At 37.4% G+C, this 15,572-nt stretch overlaps 1 long non-coding RNA gene across 1 annotated transcript; it reads right to left on the bottom strand.

The window, feature by feature from the left end:
• Positions 1 to 9,230: 9,230 nt before the first annotated feature.
• On the bottom strand, positions 9,231 to 15,569 carry LOC131514851 (uncharacterized). The gene is made up of 3 exons (XR_009263300.1): positions 15,292 to 15,569; positions 10,817 to 11,205; positions 9,231 to 9,418 (listed from the first exon to the last, which is right to left on the bottom strand). It is a non-coding gene; the product is annotated as an uncharacterized LOC131514851 (long non-coding RNA).
• Between the last annotated feature and the right edge of the window lie 3 nt (positions 15,570 to 15,572).

Raw genomic sequence — 15,572 nt, forward strand, 5'->3', positions numbered from 1 at the left:
TAGATCCTGGTGAATAGAAGTTAGAGAAGCATGCAAAGAAACCAGGTATTTGGCTCAAGCACAACAGGCAACCAATGGATAATTGAGGGTGAGAAATGGTCTATAACTTTTCACCCCAGTGGTGATGAACCTATAATTCTCAAATTGTTTGTGTAATTTTCTATTTCTACCACATCAGTGGCAAATATTATTTTGTACTGCATGTTCCTTGTGGATTTTTTTTTTTTCATCAGTAAGGTCCAATTAGGATGCCTGAAAGGAAAATAGCATACCTGGGCCCATCATACCTAGTAAGAAATGCCACAGATGTACCCAGGAGGAAAAATATAGACTTCTGGTGGAAGCCACAGAGTCCCTTCTGCAAAATGCTGCTCCAGTGTTGATAGACTTTAAAAATATATGTCATATGATCTAATTAGAGGAAACTCTCAGATATTCAAATTTGACACCAAGCTGTCGAGGAACCTTTTATGTTTGGCATAGGCTACTGAGGCTGCAAATACTCTCTACAAAAGGCTAGTACTGGCTTTGTTTGCCCACTCCTCCATTAGACTGAGCCTATTTAAATTCCAGAGTGTTCTTAGAGAACTATGTTTCCTTATGGTATTAGGTATCAGAGTTCACCCTTTCCGTATTTTAAATTTTATTTAGTGTAAGAGGTGATTTTTTAGAAATCCTATGTGAGTTACATGGCTTGTGTGTGTGGTGGGAGGTGGGGAAGTCAGCCTTTCCAAATGAATCTCTAAGGATAATTTGTTCAAGGAATGTTTCTTGACATGTGATTCCAGGATTTTGGTGTTTGCTGTTTTCAAATTGGTTTAACTTAGCAAACATTTATTAAATTGTTGACTGTGCAGAGCTCAATGATGTTTAAAGAATGTTAGTGACTTGGAAATAATTCAACTTGACAAAGTCTAACACTTTTTAATTATAAGAACTGTCAGAAATCAGTTCCCTTTTAGGGAACTTCTGCTATATGATGAAAGACATTTATAAAAAAACGAACTAATAAACAAAAAACAACCCACAGCTAACGTCATACTCAATGGTGAAAGACTGAAAGCTTCCCTCATAAGGTTAGGAACAGAACAAGGATCTCCACTTTTACCATTGCTATTCAATATAGTTCTGGAAGTACTAGCTAGAGCAATTAGGCAAGAAAAAAAAAATTAAAAGATCCAAATTGGGAAGGAAGAAGTAAAAGTATTTCTGTTCACAGATGACATGATGTTATATATAGAAAATCCTAAAGAATCCACAAGAAAACTACAAGGGGTAATAAACAAATTCAACAAAGTTGCAATTGCCCCATGTTTTAGCACTTAGTGTCCTCACTAAATAAGTCTAATGGCTTATCCTCAGACCAACATTTAATGTTTTAAAAAGTGAATATAGAAAAAAAATTATGAATATGGAAGTTCTCTTATTATATAGTGAAAAGTAATTCTGTTTGCTGCCCTCATATTCAGCTTAGTGTGTAAAATTCTCATGAGATTACTTTGGCAGTAGGTCAGATTTTGGTTAGGTTCAAATACTTATGGAACTAATAGCCCAGAAAGTCTCATTATGCCTTGAAAAAGACTCATTACTGGGTTATTTCCTGAAAGCAGGCAATACTGGGTTAAAAATTGAGGGAGAAGAGTGAAGATTACCTTTGAAGTCAAGTCTGGAGAGAGGGACAGAGACATGAGAGAAACTTTAAAGGAAGGTGAGGAAAGTAGGGACAGAGGAATCAATAAACAAAAGATACCATAGACCTTTGTTGTTCATTATGGTAGCCATGAGCCATATGTGACTACTTAAATTTAAATTAATTAAAATGAAATAAAATGAGAAATTAAGTGCCTTAGTGTCATCATCCACATTTCTAATGTGTGGTTATTATATGTGGCTAGTGACTATCATCTTGGACTGCGTGGATATAGAATATATCACCACGGAAAGTGTCTTGAAGAGTTCTGGTGTGGGGGGTATTTTGTCCTTATTTAACTCAATAATATATAGCAAATATGTTTTTTGTCACAAATATGTTCATTTGTCACAAATGATCTTAAATTCAATTTTTAATGATTGGATAGTATTTGATTATATGAATACATCATGACTTTTAAAAATAAAATCAGCTATTACAAAAGGAGCTTTTGTGTAACTTTCTGTTATAATAAATATGAATATGATTTTTAAGAAAGTTCTGGTAGTAGAATTTTTTCATTCATCTTTATTTATTTAGAATAAATTCATAGACATAAAATGCCTAGATCAAATATCGTGAAGATATTTTTTAAAGCGTTTGACATGTGTGGCCAATTTCCTGTCCAGAAAGTTTGTCTGTTTACATACCTTAAGCATAAGTGACAGGAGACTCATTTAATTCCGAAAGAAAAAGAATTATACCTTAAAAAGCAATAACAAAACAAAACAGACTGGTTGCATAGCTGCCTCTGTGAAGAATAGAATTTCAAATTTGGGTAGGAAAGAACTGTGAAGAGGTAAGCTGTGAAAAACAACAACAACAACATAATAAATAAGTAACCCCTTTTTGCAGTATTCCTACCTGGTGGGCACCATGTAGGCATTTTATATGGCAGTCCAATCCTCAGATAACCTTGTGAGTTAGGCATTACTGTTACTACCTTCATGTAGATAGAACAAACGAAAAATAAGCAAACAAGCAACAAGAGCAACAGCAAACTGAGGCACTGGGAGTTAAGTTACTTGTGTAAGATCACACACGAGGCAGCAAAGCTAGGATATGAATTTACCTGAGTTCATTCAGACTGGTAAGTGTTCAAGAGTCCATGCCTTTAACAACTATGCTCCATTACCATTCAACCATTGTATTCAAATCCCAATGGAATTAAGTATTATGGATTGGATTGTGGGCCCCCCCCCCCCCCCCCCGCCGCAAAAGATATGTTGAAAGTCTTAACGTCTAGTACTTCAGAACGTGACCTGATTTGGGAATAAGGTCACTATAGATGTAATTAGTTCAGAGGAGGTCATAATCAAGTACAGTGGACTCCTAATCCAATATGACCAGTGTCCTTATAAGAAGACAGCCCTGTGACAACACAGGCTTATAAGGAGAACACCGTGTGACGTTGGAGTTATGCAGATGTAATCAAAGAATGCCAAAGATTGCCAGCAATCTGTCAGAAGTTAGGAATAGACAAGGAAAGATTCCCCTACAGGTTTTAGAGGGAACATGGCCTTGCTGAAACCCTAATTTCGGACCTCCAATCTCCAGAAGTCTGAGATGATACATTTCTGTTATTTTAAGACACTAAGTTGTGGTACTTTGTTACGGCAATCATAGGAAACTAATATACCAAGTAACTTAGAAAGACATTCCAGGGTCTGACCAGATGCTTCTTAGCCCATGAACACATCTCACCTACTTTTTGCCCCAGGATCACATTTCTCAGATAACTACTTGGTGTCTGATCACATGGGCTGAAGGCCAAAGACAATATATTTGCAATTGAGACTGCATGTCTTGGAAATATCAAAGAGCACTCTGACTCACAAAGAATATTTTATTGAATTTGCCAACATTTTATTCACTTTCTGGGAAGCTAATAATTGTATATTTTTGTTTGGAAGGACAGTGATTCACTAAGACATATGAACTATGCTGGTACCATATAGTAGTATTTAGATGTATCCACTTTGTAGGAAAAACTGAGGTTTAAATAGCTCTAGATTATACATGGATTTGTCATTTTGTGCTGATTTCCACTGCCAGATTCAGTTATATTGTAGTTTATTCAATTTTGGAAAATCAGTATGCTTCTTGGCTGAAAAAAGTTAACCAATAGTTTATTCTGTACTCTGATAAAAATAAATCTTTACAATGAAAGTAACTGGAAGTTATCTTATACTGAATGAGCATCTGAAATATGATTTTCAAATGTTAAATATATGATTTTCTAATTTCTATTTATAATATCAGAAAGGGAGAAGAGTCCAGAAGTGTCAGGAATCTCACAGGATACCTTGCTCTCAAACATACTTCCCCCCCACCCCCAACCATCAGTTCATACTCCTAATTTATTCTCCTCCTCTGAAGGGATACCCTCTCCAGCCTATGAGGGTGCCTGAAATTCTAAAAGCAATCATTTTTTTTTTAATTAGGCATTACCTTCTCCTGGCAAACCTTATTTAAAAGAAAAATTAATAATAGCTTCTTTACAATGCCTTTACTATGCCAAGCATTGTGCTAAATGTATTTACATAGATCATTACACTTGAACTTCATAAAAACTCCATGAAGAATAATGAGATAGGTATTGATGAGGAATCCAAAGCTCAAATTAAGTTCTGTTACAAGGTCTGGCAAGTGGCCCTTCAGGTTTCAAATCCCAGGATGTTTGAATCACAATGTACTTCCATGCCCTATGCAAGAGTCCGGGCAATAAAACACTGGGACCCTGAAAGAGGAAGCAGGAGAGAAAGTGGAGAAAAGAGAGAAGACGAGCATTAAAGACAAACTTCTGGCATCTTCTAATTTTGCCTGGGACTTCCCTTGAAGTTTTTAGATTTATTCTGTCTAGTATGGCAGCCACTAGATGTATGGGACTACTGAGCACTTGAAATGAGGCTAATACAGATTGAGATGTGCTAGAAGTTTAAAATGCATACTAGATTTTGAAGACTTCAGATAAAAAAAGGATGCAAAATATCTCAATATCTTTATATTGATTACATGGTGAATGATAATATTTAGATATATTGGCTTAAATAAGATATATTATTAAAATATATTTTACCTGTTTCTTTTTACTTTTTTAAAACTGTGGCTCCTGTCGGGGTGCTTGGGTGGCTCAGTTGGTTAAGCATCCGACTCTTGGTTTTGGCTCAGGTCATGATCTCACAGTTTCTTGAGTTCGAGCCCCCTGTTGGGCTCTGTGCTGGCAGAGCAGAGCCTGCTTGGGATTCTCTCTCTCCCTCTCTCTGCCCCTCTCCCCCTCGCCCTGTCTCCATCTCTCTCAAAATAAGTAAATAAACTTTAAAAACATGTGACTTCTATTACAAATGTGAAATTATGTATGTGACTCTCATTATGTAGCTATCCAACAACACCTCTTCGACGTCCAGATAACATGGACACCCTGAATAATGTTCACCTAATTTAAATGAAAAAAAAATAGGTTTTAACGTTTTGAGAAAGGTAAATAGTACTGGAATTCAAAACTAACTTTTAAAGCACACAACATGCTGTTTTTATCTTCAAGGTAATACCGTTGTTCAGTTTTTAAACCTAAAAAGATTATAACAGTGAGATGTGAAGCTTTTAGTCTTTGTGGTAGATTGCTTGCAACCCTGGACTCAGCTCCTCCTTCCTTTGACTTGAGCTAGTTGGCAGGTGCTCTCAGGAGGGGTGGGTCTATTTTCCTACTCTGTAAATCTTCAACCACAAGGGTTGGTCTTGTGAGTTGGTTGGCCAACAGAATATGGCAGAATGATGGTGTGCCAGTTTGAGGCTTAGATGTATCGACAGACTTTGCACTCTGTCCACCCACTGCTTTGGTATCTGGCCCACTTTTTATCTGAGTGGACCCTGAGAGAGCCTGCTGGAGGGTGAGAAACCACGTGGAACAGAGACAGATGCTCCCAGACAAGACCACCTGTATTCGTTTTCTATGGTTCCTACAGCAAATTACCACAAATTTAGTGGCTTAAAACAACACCAGTTTATTGTCTACAGTCCTGTAGGTTAGAAGTAGCATGGGTCTCACTGTATTAAAATCAAGATATCAACAGAAATGTGTTCTTTTCTGGAAGAAGATGAGTCTTCTCATCTCACTTCACTTTGACCTCCTTTGACTCTCTCTTACACCTTTAAGGACGCTTGTTATTTTTTGGGCTGACCCAAATAATCCAGGATAATCTTATTTTCAAATGACCTGATTAACCTTGATTCCATCTGCAATCATAATCTCCCTTTGTCACATATTCAACCTCTCAAGCTGTTTAATAATACTTTTAGCTCTTTTTTAACAAGAAGAAACGTTAAATGTTAATGTTGGATTCAACATGCAGTGACTTACTTTTGGTTTGCACTCTGTGGTATAGATTACACATCAACTTTTGGAAGAATCCGCATTTTGTTTATCATTAGGGGAAAGCCTGGATATGCCTCCCAGTGTAAATTCTCTGCTTCAACTGTGAAACAGAAAAGAAAAATAAGTCAAGGAGTTTTCTGTTAGGCCTGACATTTTAGCCTCCTGAGTACAGCCTCAGAGAAACTGGGGCTAAAAAAAAAAAAGTTTCAAATGGAAAATATGAACCAAGCAGAATAACTTCTAATTGAGCTACATGAAGTTTTTACCGTGTAATGTTTTTACCTTGTAATGTTTGATCTATGATCCCAAGATTTCCATTTCGCGTATTTACTAGCGTAATATGAAGGAGCACTGGGTCCACATCATCAGTTTCGTGGCAGAGTCTTGTAAAATGGTACCCATTTGCCTACTGTAGCCTCATACCGTAAAAGTGCCACTAGATGTGTGTGTCAGTGGTATGGGGTTTTTCGTTACCTGCAAAATTTATTAGTAAAGATCCCGAACCTGGAAAGGAATAAACAAAGTAATTATTTGGCACCTAAACAAAATTCACACATTCAAAACTCTTGGAAATTTAAGACACCTGCCAATGATTCCCAGTATAACAAGTAAATCAAGGAAATGTATTTAAGGATAAATAAATAACTTGCATCATTGAAATTTCTTGGTTTTTTGCTTTTCCTTCTTAAGAGTGTTTTGAACTTTGTCACCAAGAAATCTTCTGAGAGGGATATAAAAGAATTTGCATTGTTTTCTACTTTTTCCCATAGAAGGCAGGATGGATTTGGAGTGGCCTGTGAAATTCTGAGTGTTTTCTACATTGGGCTACATACTGAGATTGATCGGTTTCTTAATATCATTATTATTATGTTTCTATTGGGAGTCATGGAACCAGAGGTTGGCCTCAGGAGGATGTCACAATGTCTTTTGAACTGTGAATTAGATAAAGGCTTCTTTCTTCTATGTGGCTAAACACATTCCTATTTGAAAACAGCTTTGCTGCTCACCAACAATTAAGCACAAAATAGTTCACTTAGCGACTTGGGGTACTGGGGATCTCTAAACAAAACTGTGTTGTAGTGATACTGCATGACTCTGTGTTTGTTTACTAAGTGGGACTGGACAGAGCAACTCGCATGTCAGCACATATGTGTGATGTGTGTACCCATGTGCAAATATGCACTCATGCCTATTGGAAAATGAGGTGAGGAAACATGGGTTTTCCTGCTTCCAGGAAAAGGTCAATGCGCTTAGCAGGGCTTTGAAGGGTTTTTACTTTATGTATTAAAACAGCATTAATTTGGGGCACCTGGGTGGCTCAGTCTGTTCAGCGTCCAACTTCAGCTCAGGTCAAGGTCTCCTGGTTCGTGGGTTCGAGCCCCGCATCGGGCTCTGTACTGAGAGCTCAGAGCCTAGAGCCTGCTTTGGATTCTGGGTCCCCCTCTCTCTCTGCGCCCCTCCACTGCTCGTGCTCTGTCTCTCTCTCAAAAATAAATAAACATAAAAAAATTAATTCAATTTAATTAATCTAATAAGTTCAAATGCTAGGTAAATGAAGATGAAAGGGAGACAGAAGGAGAAAAGACGTTTGTCGAGCACCTATAGTTGGGGCACTGCCATTACCATTGCTATATTAATGTTGGCACCGATAGGTATTACATTTTCGGTGTATGAATAAGGAAACAGTTCAGGGAGATCAAACCACTTTCTATGTCAGAGCTAGGATTCAAACTCAATTGATTACAAATCCTATGTTGTGGTCACTATTCTATGATGCCTCTTCACCTAATAGGAGTTAATAGTTTAGTCTAGTGTAATGTTCATCGACATTTACAGACACTTTCTTGATTATGACGTAGGAAGATTTTACACACACTGTCAGAAATGATGGAAGAAAACAAATGAAGTTATAAAAATACCTTTATGAAATTCATAGTCACCAACATATTAACATAAAAGGAGTCTCCTAATTATGTTTTAAAAGCTCTACACCTACTTTTTTCTTGTGTTTAATGAGAACTGGACTGAATGTAGCAGAGATAAAGATATTACTTAAGTCCTTTAAAGAGATCTTATTAACATTCATATGTATCTGATATTGTTTACCTTTTAAAATATATTTCTTAATGGGGCACCTGGGTGGCTCAGTTGGTTAAGCCTCCAACTTTGGCTCAGGTCATGATCTCACAGTTCGTGGGTTCGAGGCCTGCATTGGGCCCTGTGCTGACAGCTCAGAGCTTGGAGCCTGCTTCGGATTCTGTGTGTTCCTCTCTCTATGCCCCTCCCCCACTTGTGCTCTGTCTCTGTCTCTCTCTCTCTCAAAAATAAACATTTAAAAAAAATTAAATATATTCTAAAAATGTTTTAAAACAGCTTTTAAGGATAAGACCATAATTGTTGTCCTTTCTGAAGTATCTACCCCTTATTTTGAAAATGCAAAATATTTGGCTTACGTATATCTTATGTTTAGTCCTTTTAACTACTCTGAATAGTAGGTATTAATATCCAGTTTTAAAAAAATGAAAGTCTTGGGGTGCTTGGGAGGCTTAATCGGTTAAGCGTCTCTCGATTTCAGTTCATGACCTTGAGATCCAGCCCACCCTTGGGCTCCACGCTGAGCATGGAACCTGCTTAAGATTTTCTCTCTGTGTCCCTCTATCCCTCCCGTACTCATGCTCTCACTCTCTCTCTGTCTAAAAAAAAAAAAAAAAAAAAAAGGGAAGGAAAAAAAATAAATGAGAATCTCAAGGCTGTAGAGATTAAGTAACTTATAAACATTAGCACTAAGTGTAAGCCAGTCTTACAGAAGACCCATACTGTTCCTCACATACCTCACATTGCCTTCTCGTATACAGACTTGAATATCATGAATAAGGTTCAAGATAGCCTTATGACTGAGGCTATAAGAATGATTGCTGCATTGATTTGACCTAGAAAGTTCAGAGAATGGACAACAGAATGAGAAACACAAAAGAATAGTTGGTTTTTTGTTTGTTTTTTTTTTTTTTTTACAAATCATTGGACTAGAATAGCAGAAAAAAGAATTCAGAAGACAAAAAGTGGTAATTAGCTAGCTGTATCAAAAGTAGCTATGGGAATGACATCGCCAGGAAAGAGAAGAGTAAATATTTCACAAGACAATTAATCTAACTCAAGGCTAATAGATCTAAAGCAAAAGGTTTATTGATAACCCTCCATTTTCTCTTCCTGGCGAAAGTGGTGGAGAGAGCTACAAGAACATAAGACTGAATTGTTCTTCAAGGCCAGGTGACAGGCAGCTGGTTCATGGTTAATTGCTGGAGCCCCGTTGGAGTTGTAAATACTGTTAGTCTTTGCAGTTTCATGACAGATACCTGAAGAACACAGATGTTTATGTAGTGAGTCAGAAGTTTATTTCTTGGAACCTTTTTTACGTATTCACTAGATAAACACTGAGCAACAGTGATTTGCATGGAAAATCTGTTTAACAGAGAAATAGACGTGTAGTGGTTCTTGAGCTCTCGATTCTCTGTCACACACACAAAAATTCTATCGCTCTGTCCCACTTACTAGCTGTGTCTGTGTTTTCCTGTCAGTACAAGGCATGTAAGGTTCTTGGGACAAGCTTATTGTATAAGTTCAATAAGTGGATGTTCAGTTGACTCTTGAACAACATGGGTTTGGACTGCATGGGTCTGCTTATACGTGGAATTTTTTTTATAAATATAGTACAATATTATAAATATATATTCTCTTATGGCTTTCTTAATAAACATTTTCCCTCGCTTATGTTCTTAAATTGTAAGAATATAGTATGTAATACCTGTACAAAATATGTGTTAATTGTTTATATTATCAAGGCTTCCCATCAATAGTAGGCTATTAGTAGTTAATTCTGGAGGGAGTCAAAAGCTATACATGGATTTCCAACTGTAGGTGAGGTCAGCACTCCTAATCCCCACGTTGTTCAAAGGTCAACTGTATATAAAACACTTGGCATGGTGCCTAGAACAGAATAAGAAACCAAACAATAGTTGCTATTCATACATATATTATAAGATGTAATGTTTTGCTGACTCTTCTCAAAAGGAAACCAATATCCAAATTTGTCTCGAGTATTGGTCTCTCGATGCCCTCAGGATGATTGATCCCTGAAGGCCACTAAGCAGAGTCCAATGGGAGAAAAACCAGTGTCTGACTTGTAGCCGTGGAAGGCTGGTATTTAGGTGTGAGCTCTTGTCTTTGGTCCCTTTTAATCTGGCCAAACTCGTGCTTCAGCAGCGTAAAACTGTTTCTTCCAAAGGTTTTCATTTGCAGAAACAAGAAGACCCTTGAGGCCAATAACTTGATATTTATTTTTAAATGTTTCAAAATAAAAATAATAGTGTGAGGCTTTGCTTCAGCTTTCTTTCTGAAATGACCCTTGACAGGAACTGGAAATAGTTCTTGTCAATGCAGCCATTATCTCTTGTGACCAAACGGGATGTGGGAGGTAGGGTGGAATTTCTGAGTGCTTTGTACATAGGAATAAAATGTCTGTCACTTAGTTAAAATAAATTATTGATTTTTAAATCAAATCAAAATATTGAGTCAAACAAGCAGGTACTGTACTTGGATTTTCCCTTATTTGTAAGAACTATTTTTCACCATTTTATGAATAGTGGGAAAAAAATAAGGAGTTATAAATAGCAAAAAACATGTTTTGGGCTCCATGAAATCCATACAGGCAAATAATTATAGGGCAGTCTGAAAAAAAAAAAAGTTTAAATTACCATTGTTTCCTAGGAAAATGATTCTCATTCTTGCCTTATCAGGTAAGCAAGCTGACAGAATGTTCAGAGTACTTAGGTCCCATTCCCACTGGATGCTGGTACATGAAGCTTAAACCATTCCTTCCCCACACCAGCCTTCTCCTCTTCTTGGAAACAAGGGTGTTAAGTGTCCTCAGCATCCCTCAGGGCTTGGGCTTGGGCAACTGGAGAGCAAAGCAAATGACTGGGTGAGCTGGAAGGGAAATAGAGGAAGCTGGACATGTATTAAAGTGGAATAATGACAGATGCTTTAACAGGACAATTGTTGATTTCTTCCAGTTATTGAGATGACACAGTCTGGGGTGACCATGTTGTTGCTTCAGGACGTGCCAAATTTAAGTATCCATGGCCTGGGAGTAAAGAAAGTAAAAGATTGAGCAATGAATGATCACATTTGCTTCTTGCTTAAATTTCCTCCAAAGCTCTAATTTTTTTAAGAAATAATTTCCAAACCCTCAGCCTGAGATTCTGGCGTTTTCTTGCTCTCGCTTCTACCCACTTATCCAGTTCCTGTGGTTGTCTTTTTTTCTTTGAACTTCACATGCTCTACTCATAAAAAAAAAAAAAAAGAAAGAAAGAAAGAAAGAAAGCAGTATCACTGGACTATATCAGAAATGTGTTTCTTTGCCTTGAATATCATACTCCTTTTATCCAGAGTGCTCCTACTTCCTTTATTTCCTAGGCTAACTGATAAATCATCATTTAAAACACTCTACTCATACATGAATCTGGGTTGTGTGTACTTTCTATGTTCTTTACTTTTGTCAGTCATTTCATTTGTCATATTATAATCCTGTTTTATTGTCTACATCAATCACCAAGCCAGTGTCTTTGATTTGAGTGGTTTGATTTAATATGTGGGGCCTCATCTGTGGTCTGTTTTAAAAGCTCCCTGGTGATTCTGGGTTACAACAAGGATTAAAACCCACTGAACCAGACTGAGAGCTCCATGAAGACAGGATGGTTGACTGTCTAGTTCAACATCACACCCCATTTTCTAGCTCAGTGCCAGAAACATAGTAAATGCTCAGGAAATATCTATGGATCAAATGTCATTATAGTCCCAATGCTTGATGTGGTATTAAGCATAATTGTTGAATGAATGAATGAATGAATAGCTTAAATTCTACAAGGATTACACAAACTAGTAAATCACAGATCCTATTTTTAAAAAATTACAGTTGGGAGCAAGTGAGGGGAACTGGAGAAGCACACATTCTGATATAATCACTTACACAACCAATGATAGAAATGTTTGCAGTGGTTGTGATGATTTGTTATGGAGAATCTCTCTCACGGTGAGGATTCTTCTTTCTGAATGCAGAAATTTTCCAAGTGGTTTGGCGGATGTCCAGTTAATTGAAGCTTTGAGCAAACTCCCTTTAAGTTTTTTAGAAAACTGCTAAATCTTCTGAGGTCATTCCAGACCATTTGCCTTTCTCTGTTATGCACTAAAGCAGGAAATGTTTTCCTCCGTTTTGAAATGAGCAATTCAAGGGGCCAGTAAAGAATGCATGTGGTGGGGGGCTATCAGCCCCCTCCAGCTGTTTACCAGGGTCCTTTTCATTCTTAACAGGGACATCAAGTTCTTTTGGATACTAGTTAGGTTTTCTACATAAGACAAAATAAACATTTCCTGGAGGGCTTCAGAGGGTAACTACTCTTCCGTCTTATCTTGCATTTGCCTTCAATCAGAAAAGGAAAAAATAAGATTTAATGTGAGAGAGGCCTACCATTTATCAGGTTAGGCTGTAGTCAGTTGATACATTAAAACATTTTCTTGAGCCTGAAAGCAGTAAAACTTCTCCATTTTCTCCATCTTGCTTGCTTAATTTTTTATGCTTGTGAATTGTCCGGGCCCCAGCCCAAGGTCATCTGAGAACAATAGTACCTGAGTCATTAACGTTCTTAAGGTCTTGTTTAGGAGGGGTTGTTTGGGGCTGCTGTAGTCTGACCTGAGTCATCCCACACTGGGCCAGGGAGGCTAAAAAACTGGACTCTTCCCAAAGGAACGGTTGTTATTATAGTGAATCTCCAGAAGGAAACGTCATTAGTGCTAACTGAACATGTATTTTGCCTCAGATTTACTGTTGGGCAGGGACAGATCATGACCTTTTAATCAGAATAGGCTTAGATTGAGTTTTTTTGGTACAAAATAAATTCGCTTCTGGTAGGATTTGCCAGAGACCACCCTGGGGGAAGGTTCGATGGTTCATTTGGAGATCTTGGGATTTGGAGTCAGGTAAGACTGAAGTTTAAATCCTGTCTCTTGCCAATGTACTATGTGAGTTAGGTAAGATACCTGTTTGGGGCTCAGGGTTCTCATGTATAAAAGAAAATAACTAACAAAGAAATGCAATATCACTAATTTGTCAGATGCTCCCTTGCCTAAAAAATATTAGTTAAAACTATGTTATGTGCTTTCCAAAAGTGTCCTCCTCCCACCCAGGTGTTGTAATCTATGTTATTATAGAGAAGCATGTAGAGAATGACAAACACTTGAATAAGGTAGAACAAAAGAATATGATGGAAAAAGCATTGAATTTGGAATTGAAAGACCTCATTCTTAAACTCAACCCTAGCTGTGTGTCTTGAGGCTCGCTTATAAAATAGAAGTAATATCTCCCTTCATATTATTATTTAGAAAGTCAGATGGTATAATGTTTATAGATCTACTTTGAAAGAGTGAAGAGCACAGTGCCCATATTAATTATTATGAAGGTTGTATTTCTTCTCCTACTAACCAAAACCAGGTTTAAGAGTGGGGAACGGTACACAATTGGGAAAGGGGTATTTTTTCAAGCCAGAAAGGAAGGTGGTGATTCAGGATGCGATCTGAAAGCAGTGTTTACATTTTCGCAGCTGCCCCTTGGAGCGGAGCTAAACCTCATGTAGACAGCCCAATGTTGGCTTTAGTGGGGCAGTTAGGGGGGACTGAGATATAGACGTACCTGGAAATAGAGCAAGCCTGCATAAATTTTGTGTGATGTCCTCATGAAAAGGATTGTGTTGTGTAAAAGTATCGAGAGCAAGACTGAGGACTTAAAGAGAACAGAGGTTTGTGGGAAGAGTAATAAAAATAGTGTACATGTGCACTTATTTTAAAGTCACAGTTCATAATAGTTCTTGAAGGCATCCATTACTGAAACAGACAGAATTTATTGGTGCTAAAAAGCTGCTCCAATGGGTAATCATTTTCCTGACTGTCCTCCTGAATCGTTCTGGAAGTCTTCCAAAACAGTCTTCCGTGAGTCATCTCTTACAAACTCATTTTACAGCCTTCAGGTCCCATTGACTTGGCGTTTAGCATTTTTTGCACTTATATTTTCATTTTGTTAATTTCTTCAACTATTAGGAAAATGGGTAGCCTTCCACCTGGGCCTGGTCTTCAGTCCCCATCATACGAAGGTGGAGCCTAAACGGGCCTCTCTTTTCTACTGCATGCCCCTTCTCTTTGGGAGTCCAGAGAAAGAGCAGCAATGAGACTTGGGCGTTTTTGTTTGGAAGAAATCAAGTACACAAAATACAGGTAAAAATAGTGCAGATGTTAAATTGTCATACAAACGCAAAATTGCATATTCTTCCAATTGTCATTTGAAGCCCACATACAATGAGTCACTCATTTGGGTGATATCTCGGGAAATAGCATGGTCTGTTATTGTGAATGGAGAAAACACCATTTATCATTTATAGGCATTCACTCCAAGTAAGTTTATCAGAGAAACTCCGGTATTTTCTGATAAATTTTCCTGTGAATCTAAAACTGCTCTAGAAAAGAAAAAAAAAGATGAAAAAGAAAAAGAAAACAAGCCCCCCCCCCCAAAAAAAAAGGCTCAACAAACTGGGTGAGATGTGAGAACAAAGGACCATGGAAGTTTTGAGATGGGAAAATTACTTCAGACTTGGTTTTGGAAAGTAGGGGACAGAGGTGGAGTAAGAGCTCACTAAGATGTCAAACCTGAGCTTGACCTTGAAGGAGAGGTCTTGGAGTGTGGAAAGGAATGAGCAGCGGCACTGAAGCCACTGAAGAGGGGGAACGTTCGGGTCACAGAAGTGGCGTGGTCGGATTGCAAAGACTCAGGCGACTATTGGTGGCAGCTGCTGTCATGTTAAATATTTCTTCCTGAACTTAGAGGGGAAATTGGACTCAACAGCATATTAATTAGAAGCTCTTTTAAGTGTTATTTATACATATTACTAATATGGGACACAGGAGATCTAGAAAAGAATGATGAAAAAATTAGTAAAATAACACCTTTAATATTCCTATTTAAAATGTTGATTTTTAGGCTTTTTTTTTTTTTTACTTTGTGAAGCGTTATTTTACACATTTAGCTTAGAAGTATTTTATTGGATATTTTCCCATGTCATTAAAATATTAGCCACACTTTTTTTTTAAAGTAAAATCATTAAATAATAATTAAATAATTATTTACCTAGAAACAGCATAATAGTTGAGCAGCTACTAAGGGACCTCTCGTGGTGAACAGATACCCCTCGGAAGCCTCTGATGCCTCATAGAGAAGGTCAAGAGAAAACAACAGCTCAGTGGGGTGAATTGTTGAAATCTGGAGGTGTAACTGGATTCATATTTTCTGATTCCTTTCTGTAAATCAGTTAAATATTCTTTTCCAATTTATTAATGTGACACTAAACAAAGAGAAGTTTAAAAAATTCACAGTCATCATTCAGACACTACGTTCTTTTGATTTTATGA

The sequence above is a fragment of the Neofelis nebulosa genome, chromosome 6 (genome assembly GCF_028018385.1).
Source record: "Neofelis nebulosa isolate mNeoNeb1 chromosome 6, mNeoNeb1.pri, whole genome shotgun sequence".
In the NCBI taxonomy this organism is placed as follows: domain Eukaryota; kingdom Metazoa; phylum Chordata; class Mammalia; order Carnivora; family Felidae; genus Neofelis; species Neofelis nebulosa.